Source organism: Salvelinus namaycush, chromosome 7, assembly GCF_016432855.1.
Source record: "Salvelinus namaycush isolate Seneca chromosome 7, SaNama_1.0, whole genome shotgun sequence".
Lineage (NCBI taxonomy): Eukaryota > Metazoa > Chordata > Actinopteri > Salmoniformes > Salmonidae > Salvelinus > Salvelinus namaycush.
In genome coordinates, this window is record NC_052313.1 from 36,557,795 (window position 1) to 36,572,227 (window position 14,433).

At 45.0% G+C, this 14,433-nt stretch overlaps 1 protein-coding gene across 1 annotated transcript in view; it reads right to left on the reverse strand.

Moving 5' to 3' along the window:
• Positions 1 to 12,573, reverse strand: part of mpp7a (membrane protein, palmitoylated 7a (MAGUK p55 subfamily member 7)) — a 192,881-nt gene extending 180,308 nt beyond the window's left edge. Inside the window, exon 1 of the mRNA XM_038997028.1 lies at positions 12,499 to 12,573. The gene's annotated coding sequence lies outside the window, so the exon portion shown is untranslated. The remainder of the gene's footprint in view (positions 1 to 12,498) is intronic.
• Positions 12,574 to 14,433: the final 1,860 nt, after the last annotated feature.

The window sequence follows — 14,433 nt, forward strand, 5'->3', positions numbered from 1 at the left end:
TGCCACTTCCACGCTGCCAGATCGTAGCTGTTTCAAGTCTGTTTTAAGTCCCGCTCTACTGCTTCATTGGATTCTGCTCCAAATCTGCTTACCCGGTTCCTAATCTCCTTGCCCCCAGCCTCAGTCCGGAATCCCTACTACCTGCCTGAGATTCCCCTGGACTGCACCCCATCTCCTCTCCTGCTTTTCAATAAGTACATTGATTACCTATCCTTGTCTCCTCGTCTGAGTCTGCATTTGGGTTCACCTGCTCCGCCCCGTGTAACATATATATTGTCCTGCTTGTGAAAAACAGGGTTAATAATATATCTGTGAGAATATCTAAGGGGCTTTTATATAATTCTAAATGAATTAATAATAATAATAGCTTTGTTTTTAAAATAACGTAAAGTGAGCGAGAAAAGGGCCATTCTTGAACATGGGGTGAAACATTGTTACTAATTTGTAAATAAAGCCAGTTTGTTATTTAGAATCATTTATTTCTTTTTTTAGAGGGAGAGAAATCAAAAGCCTAACATCACCTCATGGGTCTCCCGGTTGCAGCCGGCACGGGTATTGAACTAGCATCTGTAGCAACCCAGTTTGCACTGCGATGCAGTGTCTTAGATCGCTGCGCCTCTCAGGCTCTGTACAATGTGGACGGTCGGGAGTAGGCTACAGTACTACAGTAAGAGCAAAATAATTTCCACACCCTAATTGTAGTCTAAGTTTCTCTTAGAATAAAAACTTTAGTGTAACAACAGTTTTAGTAAGCAAAATATGTTTTTTCCAGGTGTGTCTGCAGGACAGAGGAATAGCAATTCTTACACGATTGTTCTAAATTCAATCACCTTCATCCTCATCATTCAGTTCATTGAACTTAAATGTTGACGTCGTGCACAATTAGCAGTTTCCATGTTGTTTATGTCGCCCATTCATTGTCAGTTAGAGACACAGTAGCGCCTTGGGACCCAAAAGCATAAATCAGTGCTCTAACTCCCCCTTGTGCTGGTCTGGAGCAATGAAATAGTGATGCAGGGTAACGTACTATACCACAAATTACCTCAGTCCCGCAGCATAACCACAACTTTTAGTTGAGCAAGCATTGTAGCTGCATTGACTTTTTGCTTAAACTATTTTTTACATATGCTTATTATCGATCCCGTTGCCTAGTCACTTTATCCCTACCTACATGTATACAGTGCCTTTGGAAAGTATTCAGACCAATTAACTTTTGACATTTTGTTACGTTACAGCTTATTCTAAAATGTATTAAATTTAAAAAATCCTCAGCAATCCACACAATACCCCATAATGACAAAGCGAAAACAGATTTTTGGAAAAACACAAATACCTTATGTAAATAAGTATTCAGACCATTTGCTATGTGACTTGAAATTGAGCTCAGGTGCACCCTGTTTCCATTGATCATCCTTGAGATGGACTCCAACGAAGTTGTAGAAACATCTGTGGTAAATTAAATGGATTGGACAGGATTTGGAAAGGCACACACCTGTCTATATAATGTCCCACAGTTGACGGTGCATGTTAGAGCAAAAACCAAGCCATGAAGTCCAAGGAATTGTCCGTAGAGCTCCGAGACATGATTGTGTCGAGGCACAGATCTGGGGAAGGATCCCAAGAACACAGTGGCTTCCATCATTCTTAAATGGAAGAAGTTTGGAATCACCAAGACATTTCCTAGAGCTTGCCGCCTGGCCAAAATGAGCAATCGGGGGAGAAGGGCATTGGTCACTCTGTCAGAGCTCTAGAGTTCCTCTGTGGAGATGGGAGAATCTTCCAGAAGGACAACCATCTCTGCAGCACGCCACCAATCAGGCCTTCATGGTAGAGTGGCCAGACGGAATCCACTCGTCAGTAAAAGGCACATGACAGCCCGCTTGGAGTTTGCCAAAAGGCACTTATAGACTCTCAGACCATGAGAAACAAGATTCTCTTGTCTGATGAAACCAAGATAGAACTCTTTGGCCTGAATGCCAAGTGTCACGTCTATGGTGAAGCATGGTGGTGGCAGCATCATGCTGTGGGAATGTTTTTCAGTGGCAGGGACAGGGAGACTAGTGAAGGGAAAGATGAACAGAGCAAAGTACAGAGAGATCCTTGATGAAAACCTGCTCCAGAGCGCTCAGGACCTCAGACTGGGGCGAGAGAGACAGAGAGCGAGAGAGGGGGAGACTGATGATAGTGCCGAGGAAGATGGCAGCATCGCAACTAGCTCTTAGAAAACTTTGCAGTATTTCTTTTTTTATGTACTATTTTTACATTATTAGCTCAGGAAATGTTTTGTGTCATTTCATACAGCCTACTTAGATTTGTGTGTATTGGGTACATGTTGTGTAATTTGTTAGATATTACTGCACTGTCGGAGCTAGAAGCACAAGCATTTCGCTACACCCGCAATAACATCTGCTAACCACGTGTATGTGACCAATAACATTTGATTTGAGGTTCACCTTCCAACAGGACAATGACCCTAAGCACACAGCCAAGACAATGCAGGAGTGGCTTCGAGACAAGTCTCTGAATGTCTTTGAGTGGCCCAGCCAGAGCCCGGACTTGAACCCGATCGAACAACTCTGGAGACCTGAAAATAGCTGGGCAGCAACGCTCCCCATCCAACCTGACAGAGCTTGAGAGGATCTGCAGAGAAGAATATGAGAAACTCCCCAAATACAGGTGTGCCAATCTTGTAGCATCATACCCAAGAAGACTCAAGGGTTTAATGGCTGCCAAAGGTGCTTCAACAAAAGTACTGAGTAAAGGGTCTGAATACTTATGTAAATGTGATTTAAAAAATATATATATAATTGTTCCAAACACCTGTGTTTGCTTTGTCATTATGGGGTCTTGTGTGTAGATTGATAAGGGAAAACAATTTAATAATTTTTAGAATAAGGCTGTAACCTAACAAAAAGTGGAAAAAGTCAAGGCGTCTGAATACTTTCCAAAGGCACTGTATTCCTACTTCAATTACCTTGTACTCCTGCACATCGATTCAGTACTGGTACCCCGTGTATACTGTATAGCCAAGTTATCGTTACTCATTGTGTATTTATTCCTTGTGTTACAATTTCTCACTTTTTTCTCTCTGCATTGTTGGGAAGGGCTTGTAAGTAAGCATTTCACTGTTAGTCTATACCTGTTGATTACGAAGCATGTGACAAATAACATTTGATTTGATTTAAATAGGTACACAAAGGGAAGAAATATGCAATATACTCCTTTGCAAATGTGGGTATTATTCTACACACTAGCTATCAGTTTAATGAGTTCCGCCACTTTGGAACATCTATATTTAAAAAGTCTAATAAATCTATTTAATATACACCATCACAAATAATCTATTATTATTTTAATCAGGTCTAATGATATGAATAAAATGTATTTTTAAAGAACAGATGATGAGTTGGCCTACTGTATGTTATCTGGCTATGCTCCATGCCATAGGCTGTAGGCTTGTTCATTTAGCTAACAAGATATGTGTATAAGTCCAATGTTATTTATTATATGATTTTATAGTAAGAAGAATATAAATTAACTTACCTGAATAAAATAGAGAGGACATGTTTCCCATTCCATAGCAAGTGTGCATGTGAAGTGGCTATATTGAGCGTAAAAGTGATCATATGAAACAGGTCCTATAGCTGGATTTAGAGTTACTTGGCAACTTCAGTTGTGAATGATACAAACCTTAGAATGTCTTAGAAATCAAAACATATACAGTATGGGCTGCATGATGCGACTATAGGCTATTGATGATTTGAGAAAGTTCCTCAGGCTGCACAGCTGTTCTCTCATCAAGTGATCATATTTTCACCCATCTGACTCATATCAATTTAATATTGTCTTTACTAACATGACAAATTAGTTTAGATTTAGAATGGTCCATTATCAAATGGGCAGGAATAGGGGCAGGGGGAAAAAATACATGTCATCCATATGCACTTGAATTGTAAATGAAGGCGCTTCCCGCTTGTCCGGTTTGAAATGATACCAGATAGGTTACTTCTGTTTTATAGGGGAGCTGTGTTTAATATGAGCAGCTAAGAAATAAATATAAGAACACTTATTTCACTCCACACATCAACCACTGCTTGAGGAGCATGTTCTTGCTGTGCGACAGGTGATATTCCGCCCAAACCCTGTATGCCATGGGCTTTCCAGCCCTGTTCCAGCAGCTACCCAGTGCTTAATTTGGGAAACCAAGTTCAATCTGTTCGGGAACATCGATAGAAACATGTTTACGCAACGAAGCACATTTCACGAAGCTGTTGACAGCCCCTCTGTGTGCTCGAGAAAGGAATAAAGGAGAGAGAGAAGGAGATGGAAATGCATGGTGGTGAGATATTTTGTAGCTAAAGTGTCAGCCAATTTGGACCACGCGTCGCCATGGACCGCGTGGTCCAAACCATGGACCACTGGGAAAGACAGAGAGTTCCTCCAGCGCCTCCACCAGCACCACCAGGGTCTGCACTAAGTCCAGACCAGTTCTCCACCGTGCGCATCCCCCCGAATATGCCGATTTGGCTCTCGCCTTCCCCAAAAAGAAGGCGACTCAATTACCACCCCATCGATGGGGGGATTGTGCGATAAATCTCCTGGTAGACGCCGCACTTCCCAGGAGTCACGTGTATCCCCTGTCACAGGCGGAGACGGCGGCTAAGGAAACATATGTCTCCGAATCCCTGCGTCAGGGGTGCATTCGGTCCTCCACTTCACCCGCCTCCTCGAGTTTATTTTTTGTGGAGAAGAAGGAGGGAGGTCCGCGCCCGTGTATTGACTATCGAGGCCTCAATCAGATCACTGTGAGGTACAGTTACCCGCTACCTCTCATATACACAGCGATTGAGTCAATGCACGGGGCGCGCTTCGTCACCAAACTAGATCTCAGGAGCGTGTACAACCTGGTGCTTATCCGGGAGGGAGACGAGTGGAAGACGGCGTTCAGTACTACCTCAGGGCATTATGAGTACCTCGTCATGCCGTACAGGTTGATGAATGCTCCATCAGTCTTCCAAGCCTTTGTAGACAATATTTTTAGGGACCTGCACGGGCAGGGTGTAGTGGTGTATATTGAGGACATTCTGATATACTCTGCTGCATGCGCCGAGCATGTGTCCCTGGTATGCAGGGTGCTTGGTCGACTGTTGGAGCATGAGCTTTACGTCAAGGCTGAGAAATGCCTGTTCTTCCAACAGTCCGTCTCCTTCCAAGGGTACCGCATTTCCCCCTCAGGGGTGGAGAGTGACCGCATTTCAGCCGTGCGTAATTGACCGACTCCCACCACGGTTTCTAGGGTTTGCCAATTACTACCGGAGGTTTTGGTCAGGTAGCGGCTCCCATTATCTCACTACTGAAGGGGGGACCAGTACGTTTGCAGTGGTCGGCTGAGGCGGACAGGGCTTTTGGTCACCTGAGGGCTCTGTTTACCTCGGCTCCCGTGCTGGCCCATCCGGATCCCTCTTTGGCATTCATAGTGGAGGTGGATGCATCCGAGGCTGGGATAGGAGCCGTACTCTCTCAGCGCTCGGGTACGCCACCGAAGCTCCGCCCCTGTGCTTTCTTCTCGAGGAAGCTCAGCCCGGCGGAGCGAAACTATGACGTGGGGGACCGGGATCTGTTGGCTGTCGTCAAGGCTTTGAAGGCATGGAGACATTGGCTTGAGGGCGCTAAACAACCTTTTCTCATCTGGACTGACCACCGCAATCTGGAGTACATCCGGGCGGCGAGGAGACTGAACCCTCGCCAGGCAAGGTAGGCCATGTTTTTCACCCGTTTTGTTTTCACCCTTTCTTACAGACCAGGTTCCCAGAACGTGAAGGCAGACGCACTGTCCCGGCTGTATGACAGAGGAGCGGCCCATGGCTCCCACCCCCATACTCCCGGCCTCCTGCCTAGTGGCGCTGGTAGTGTGGGAGCTGGACGCGGACATTGAGCAGGCGTTGCGTGCTGAGCCCGCTCCCCTCCAGTGTCCCGCTGGGCGTCTGTACGTTCCGTCTGCTGTCCGTGACCAGTTGATCTATTGGGCCCACACGTCACCCTCCTCTGGTCATCCAGGCATCGGTCGGACGGTGCGCTGTCTGAGTGGGAAGTACTGGTGGCCCACTTTGGCTAAGGACGTGAGGGTTTATGTTTCCTCCTGCTCGGTGTGCCCCCAGTGTAAGGCTCCTAGGCACCTGCCAGAGGTAAACTACACCCCTTACCCGTTCCGCAACGGCCATGGTCGCACCTGTCGAAACAATTTCCTGACCGATCTCCCCCCATCACAGGGAAACACCACGATCCTGGTTGTTGTAGATCGTTTCTCTAAGTCCTGCCGTCTCCTTCCTCTGCCCGGTCTCCCTACGGCCCTACAGACTGCGGAGGCCTTGTTTATGCACGTCTTCCGGGGTGCCTGAGGATATAGTGTCTGATCGGGGTCCCCAGTTCACGTCGAGGGTCTGGAGGGCGTTCATGGAACGTTTGGGGGTCTCGATCAGCCTTAACTCGGGTTTCCACCCCGAGAGTAACGGGCAGGTGGAGAGTATTAACCAGGATGTGGGTAGGTTTCTTAAGTCTTTCTGCCAGGACCGGCCGGGGGAGTGGGCAGTGTTCGTGCCCTGGGCAGAGATGGCCCAGAACTCGCTCCGCCACTCCTCCACTAACCTCTCCCCCTTCCAGTGCGTACTGGGGTACCAGCCGGTTCTGGCGCCTTGGCATCAGTCAGATTGAGGCTCCTGCGGCGGACGACTGGTTCAGGCACGCGGAGGAGACAATGGACACTGCTCATGTTCACCTTCAGCGGAGCGTGCTGCGCCAGAAAACCAGCGCAGACCGCCACCGCAGTGAGGACCCGGTGTTCGCACCAGGGAACCGGGTCTGGCTCTTGACCCACAGCCTGCACTGCCGGAAGCTGCCGCGGTTTGTGGGGCCATTTAAAGTCCTGAGGAGACTGAACGAGGTTAGTTACAGGTTACAACTCCCCCCCGATTACCGTATTAACCCCTCGTTCCATGTGCCTCTCCTCAGGCCGGTGGTGGCTGGCCCGCTCCAGGAGTCTGAGATGTGGGAGGTTCCTCCGCCCCCTCTGGACATCGAGGGGGCCCCGACGTATTCTATCCACTCCATATTGGATTTGAGGTGTTGGGCGAGGGGCCTTCAGTACCTCGTGGAGTGGGAGGGGTACGGTCCTGAGGAGAGATGCTGGGGTCCAGTGGAGGACGTGTTGGACCCTTCAATGCTGCGGGAGTTCCACCGTCTCCGTCCGGATCGCCCTGCACCTCGCCCTCCGGTTCGTCCCCGAGGCCGGAGTCGGCGCGCTGCTGGTACGCGGGGGGGGGTGGGGGTCATGTCACGACTTCACCGACTTCGGCGGTCGACGTCACCGGTCTTCTAGCCATCGCCGATCCACCTTTCATTTTCCATTTGTCTTGTTTTCCCACACACCTGGTTTACATTTCCCTCATTACTTGTCGTGTATTTAACCCTCTGTTCCCCCCCATGTCTGTATGTGAAATTGTATGTTGTAAGTGCTTGTGCACATTTTGACTGGTGCGCGACAGGTTTTGTACCCAGATTTTGTATTTCTGGATGCCGTTGGTTTTAATAATTAAACTGCTCCGGTCATTACCCAGTTCTGCTCTCCTGCATCTGACTTCCCTGCCACCAGTTACGCACCCCATACAGTATGGTAACTGCTGGTGGTGAAGGAAACCAGACTACAGAGGTAAAGAGGGAGTTTACTCAAAAGGGCTTTGTAGATGAACACATACAAATGTATTATTTCTGCACAGGTCTGTCTGCAGGACAGAGGAATAGCAATTGTTACACTATTGTTCTAAATTCAATCACCTTTTTCATCCTCATCATTCAGTTCATTGAAATTAAATGTTGAAGTCGTGCACAATTAGCAGTTTCCATGTTGTTTATGTTGCCCATTCATTGTCAGTTAGAGACACAGTAGCGCCTTGGGACCCAAAAGCATAATCAGTGCTCTAACTCCCCCTTGTGCTGGTCTGGAGCAATGAAGTCGTGACGCAGGGTACCGTACTAAAACCACAAATTACCTCAGTCTCGCAGCAAAACCACAACTTTTAGTTGAGCAAGCATTGTAGCTGCATTGACTTTTTGCTTAAACTATTTTTGACGCATCACATATGCTGCCGCTACTGTATATTATCGATCCTGTTGCCTAGTCACTTTATCCCTACCTATATGTATACAGTGCCTTCGGAAAGTATTCAGGCCAATTGACTTTTTCGACATTTTGTTACGTTACAACTTATTCTAAAATGAGTTTACTCAAAGGGGCTTTGTAGATGAACACATACAAATGTATCTTTCTGCGCATATAAAGTGGAGGTCCAACCTACCATTTGGTACAATGTGCAAGGGTGGGTGAGTGTCTTGGCATTTGTAATAAAGCGTAAGGATGCATGATAAACAGAGTCCAGCCTCTAAGAGGAGGACTCACCATAATCAATTACAGAGAGAAAAGTGGCCTGAACAAGCTTCTTTCTAGCCATAAGCGGGAAGCATGATATTGTTTTGATAAGTGTTTGTGGTTTTCGATTGCATTTATGTCAGAGTGGCTAGGGACAATAGAGGCTTGAGTACCAGGCCATTATGGTCATTAGGGTACTACCAACGCATGTCTTGAGTGCATAAGAGGAGATTACCGTGACTCAATGTATACGTGGAATTTTACTGCGGTCATGACTCATGACTGCCGGGGAGGCGGTAATATGGTCACCGCAACAGCCCTAGTCTGAACCGGACCAAATTTGAACCAATCATAATAATTTAAGTTTCACAAGTTTGGACATCAAGGTACTGCACAGTAGAGCTCATTAGATTACAGTAGAGTACAGTATAGTACAGCACACTAGAGTAGAGTTAAGTACAGTATAGTCAAGTAGAGTATAGTTCAATACAGTACATTATAGTGTACACAACTCTAGTGCACTCTACTGGGTACTGTACTGAATTCTACACCACTCTACTGTACTCTACATGACTGTACTATACTCTTCTTTTCTTTACTGTACTGTGCTCTACTGTACTGTGCTGTCCAAACTTGTGAAAGATAGACATCTATGATTGGTTAAGTTTGTCTGGTCAGGACTGGAACAAATCTGAACCAATCATGGACGTCTATGTTTGGGCCAAATGAAGGCAGGTCCAAATCAAAGCTGGTCCAAACCGGCCAGGGCGGACTGACCAAATTTCAACGTCCATGGACGTCCGGTGTTGGTCAGTGCTCAGTGGGTGAGGATGCTGGTTACAGTAAATGGAAAGAGGGGACTCATGGGTACTGTAGGTGTCTGTAAGAGCTGGGAGAGGTGACATGAATTGGATTGAGAGATGGAGGGGTTGTGTTGATCACCAGATGACAGAAAGAGAAAGAAAACAGTTATCAGCCAGTGGAAGAGAGGACAGTAGCAGGTGACCCAACTGTGGTTTGTGACAACTATGATTATAGTATGAATTTTTCAGAAATTCTGTTAGCGATTTGGTAAGAGAATTTCAAGTTTTAAACACTTCATAATTCTTAAACAAAATTGATATCAGTAAAAACCCTATAACTAATGTATAGGTCTACCTTTACAGGTTACTTCTGTGAACTTTCATTATCCTCCATCACGAGGGAGAGAAAATATCTTCAAGATATGTGGGTTTTTGGTAACGGAATTTACAGTTTTTTCTGAATGCTTAAACACTAACAGTGATTATTGAAGCAATATCTCTGAAACCATTAACACTTGTAGCCAATGCATTTACCAAGTGCGCCAAACTGAATGCACATTCTTTGCTGAGTGCACATTCAGTTTGTAATTTTATAAGATACTTTTTGCAAAACTGTAAACACAACTCACTGCTTTACACTCAGTTTACATGTGATGTGGATGAAGTCTTATGGCCAGACCCACAAAGTCGAGATGTTTCTGTTCTTTTTTTTTTAGCACAAATGTTTTTGTTTTCTTCTACTGTGCTTTTGTTGTTTGAGTGTTCGTTTTTTTCTCTCAAAATGTTCTAACATTTTCCCCTTATTTGTTATGTTCAGAATACACATACATACTTTACACATTTGGATAGCTGTGTGTATGCGTGTTTACTACATGTATGACAAAACTTTATTGCAAACTGCTATGCCCTGCACACAGATAAAGCAAAAGCCACAAGTGTTTTTCATTTATACTATCAGTGCGTCATTGGTGCTTCGTGTGCTTATTCAAATGATGGTTTGTGTGTACTGTATTGACGCAAAACCACAAGAGTTTTGCAATAATTGTTTGCTTTTGCAAGAGATGGATACTGTTTTAGTGGTTTGGTGTAAGGTTTTGTGGTTAGTGTTGTTAGGTTCTAATTCTCAGAGTAAAAAACTCAACTGACACTATGAAAGCTTAACCAAGTTTAATTCTTCACAGAGGGTCAATACAGCTGCATTCAGACAAAGACATTTTCACACAAGCACTGATATTTAACCATTCCTCCTAGGCTGAGTCTCCTCCTACACATCTGAACAGCCAATGCATTTCTGTTGCTAGACAGAACCTTAGTGATATCTGTTCTTCCGCACTTCATCAGACCTCTACCCCTAAAGTGCTCACTCTTCCCCATCTCACGGTCTGTGAGATGAGGCTGTCATGGTGACTGGTACCAGACTGTGTCTCTTCTCCTCCCAGAGGATCCCTCCCATAGGATCCCTGATGGCTAACAATAACACATCCTTACATAATGTAAACGTTATACATTACCCTCTCTCCCTCAGTGACATGAATAAGTATATTTCATATTCTCAGAAACCAATAGTGTGTAGAGTTTTGCAAAAATAGCCTATAGTTTCAAAGATAGTGCTTAAGCAATCAGAAAAAAAATGTAAATGCACAAGGCAATGTTTCTTACAGAAGGCAGAATTTTATTTCCTAAACTAAATATAAGTGTTGATATTAGTTGAGAGGTATTTTTCTAAGACCCCTTTTCTATCTGTTTGACATGAAATCAAGATGGAAGATGGTTGAGAAATGTACACATGCCTTATTTTCAAAGAAATATAGATTTAGCTTTCATTTGACATGCTCCTATGAACTTCACATGTTAGTGCTCATGGTCCCTTTTACATGGAGATGACCATATCTCTTTCAAATACCTCAGAAAGTTTGAGCATAGATTGGATATGACTGCATTCCTTAACCTTAAACAGAGGAACTAAGCCGGCTGCTATATCTGCACCACAGGAACCTTCGCCTGAATGGCTGAACCTCTGACCTAACAGGCCTCGGATGGAGTTCCAAAAGATTTCAGCGTGTGGTTGGTTGGGAGGTCAAGGTGAAGGTGCGGTGTTTGAACAGCTCAGGATCAGTACAGAGCCAGACCAGGGCCATATGCTGCTCATGTGAGGCTAGTTTTTCCACATAAAGTGTGTGTGTGTGCGTGTGTATATTTATGTGTGCGTGCGTGTGTGGTTTTTTCTTCGACATTTTAGCAGACGCACTTATTCAGAGCGACTTACAGGAGCAATCAGGGTTAAGTGCCTTGCTCAAGGGCCCATCAACAGTTTTTTCACCTAGTCTGCTCTGAGATTTGAACCAGCAACGCTCTTAACGACTAGGCTACACGCCTGTGTGTGTGTGTGTGTGTGTGTGTGTGTGTGTGTGTGTGTGTGTGTGTGTGTGTGTGTGTGTGTGTGTGTGTGTGTGTGTGTGTGTGTATGTGTGTGTGTGTGTGTGTGAACCCATCTTTCCAGTGTCTGCCCCAGGAACGTTGAGGTCATTTTATGTGCACAGCAGGGTCTTACCTCCACGCAACACATTAACACACGGCCCAAGCCCTTTTAATGCATTAAAGACTCTATTAAAAGTTTCCCTGCCTTGTTTCAATAAAAAGTGATGGAAACCAAATTAATTTGACATGTTACATTTTCTGTAAGCCCTTCAGGCAGTCTGTCTTTTACACATTACAGTTGATAGAGAGATAGAGGGAGAGAGAAAGCAGGAGAGACAGATCTTCCAGTCTGAAGGCAGGTGTTCTGTTCAGGGTCAGGCTAGCATATGAGCTGAGGTTCTAGAGTGAAGATCACAGTTCAACTATCCCAGAAGACACCAGCTGGGCCATCTGGTGAGTCAGTCTCTGGCTCTGTCCCAAATGGCAACCTATTCCCTATATAGTGCACTACTTTTGACCAAAGCCTATAGGGCTCTGGTCAAAAGTTGTGAACTAAAGGGAATACTAGGGTGCCACTTGAGATGCAGCCTAATAAGGCTGCTAGAATTACTAGCAATCAGTAGGCGCATATCATACAGATATAATACAATTTCAGCAAACACTTAGGCTTACATAGGCCTACTATGTACAAAAGAAAGCAAGTCACAGGAAAGGAGAAACACACTAAGCCACAATTGACAATACAAAGGGCTTACCTGAGCTCTCTTCCATTCACACACTTACACAGGTAGACACATACAAACAGGCACACACACTAAGGCAAAGACACACCCAGAGAGGGTAGCAGCAACTCACCTAATCAGACCTGTTACTCTGGTTCCTTCAGTTAGTGTGCCAGAAGGCTCATAACGCTCCACCCCTTCACTTCCCTCTACCGCCTTAATAGAGCCTGTCAGAGAGAGATATAAAGACATAATGACATTTGAAATGTCTTTATTCTTTTGGAACTTCTGTGAATGTAATGTTTACTGTTAATTTTTATTGTTTATTTCACTTTTGTGTATTATCTACTTCACTTGCTTTGGCAATGTTAAAATACCAATACCATGCCAATAAAGCCCTTAAATTGAATTGAATTGTGAGAGAGAGAGAGAGAATTAAATGATTTTACACACTGCATACAGATGAGATAGACAGGAGTTACTATAAACATTTCTGAGGAAGTGCATATATGGGAACAAAAGTCATTCAAAAAATATCCTCAAATGCATTTACCACCGATCACCACTAGATGGGGGTGACTGCACACAGAAACAATACAGCGTAGTCAAGAGTAGACCATGAAAGGCATTCCCTGCAACTCATTCCTGTGCTGCCTTCCACATGGTGAGAGAGACCTCGCAGCTAATGATGGATAGAGCAAGCTATGACTCTCCGAATCACTCCGCTTCCTATTAAGGGAATACTTTAGGATTTTGGCAATGAGGCGTTTTATCTACTTCCCAAAGTCAGATGAGCTCGTGGATACCATTTTCATGTCTGTGTCCAGTGTGAAAGAAGCTAGAAGTTAGTGTTGCACGGTATATCGGTACCACGGTAATATCATGGTACCAAAATGTCCTGATACCAACATTTTTGAATACCTTTAGTACCCTTTCATATGATACTACTGACTTATTCAGCCCTACCGATCTAAAGAACATGCTGGCGCCTGTTATAAAATGTTTATAAAGTCAGTTTAGTTTAATAATTCAGTTGAAAACTACAAACCTTTATTTATTGTGCTCCTTAAATTCTGTTTGGCGCCTAACATTTTAAAAGTTGGGAGCAGTGTGTGTGTGTGTGTTGATGCCATTCCATTTGCGCCGTTCCATTATTATGAGCTGTCCTCCCTTCAGCAGCCTCCACTGATGTATATTCCTTCCTCCCATTCCTCCAGCCAAATCCCAGGTAGGCCTTTGCAAATACTAGCAAATGAACAGTGGAGAACATTTCAAAAACGTGAAGAAGTCCGGGGGACGGGGCGAACAGGATGCTGGCCACTGATTTATTTCCCCCATGGTATTGCGATACTACTCGGTATCAAGATACTTGGCCTGGTATCGTATCGTTTGTAAAATGTTGGTATCGTGACAAGCCTATTAGAAGTAGTTTCGCGAGCCAATGCTAATTAGCGTAGTGCAATGACTACAAGTCTTTGGGTATCTGCTAGCATGCTATGGAGATTAGAAAAGGATGCTAGAGAGAGGCTAGAGCTCCTCTTCTGGCTGGCATGGTTGGATTTAGCCACCCTGGATATGTGAACTGTCTGTCTGCTTGGGGCTAGCAGTGTAGAAAGAACCCTTTCTCCTTAATGAGCTTTTGTAATAAACTGAAGTGTTTTTTAGCCCCCACTTCGTCCATCCGGGCACTGGTTTCCCAAGATAAGTCTCTCATGCCATGCCATGCCATGCCATGCCATGCCATGCCATGCCGCCGTGCATTAATGAAATTGAATTGCGTCTGTGCCATGGAGAGGTGATCCCTGAAACAGAAGTGTGTGTATGTGTAAGTGTGCGTGTGTGAGAGACAGTGGAATGCGGCATGATAAAGAATGTGGCCTCAACTCCCCCAGCCATAGTACTATGGGTTAGAACTCCACAAAGACCTGCACTCTCTGCATGGGAAGGGACTGAACGAGTGGACTGAGGGAGGAGAACGGAAGGAGAGAGACAGCAGAGATAGGGGTGCTAGAAATGAGAGTGGCCTAAAAGTTCCAGAATGGCGATTCGTTCGACGGCATTAACAACT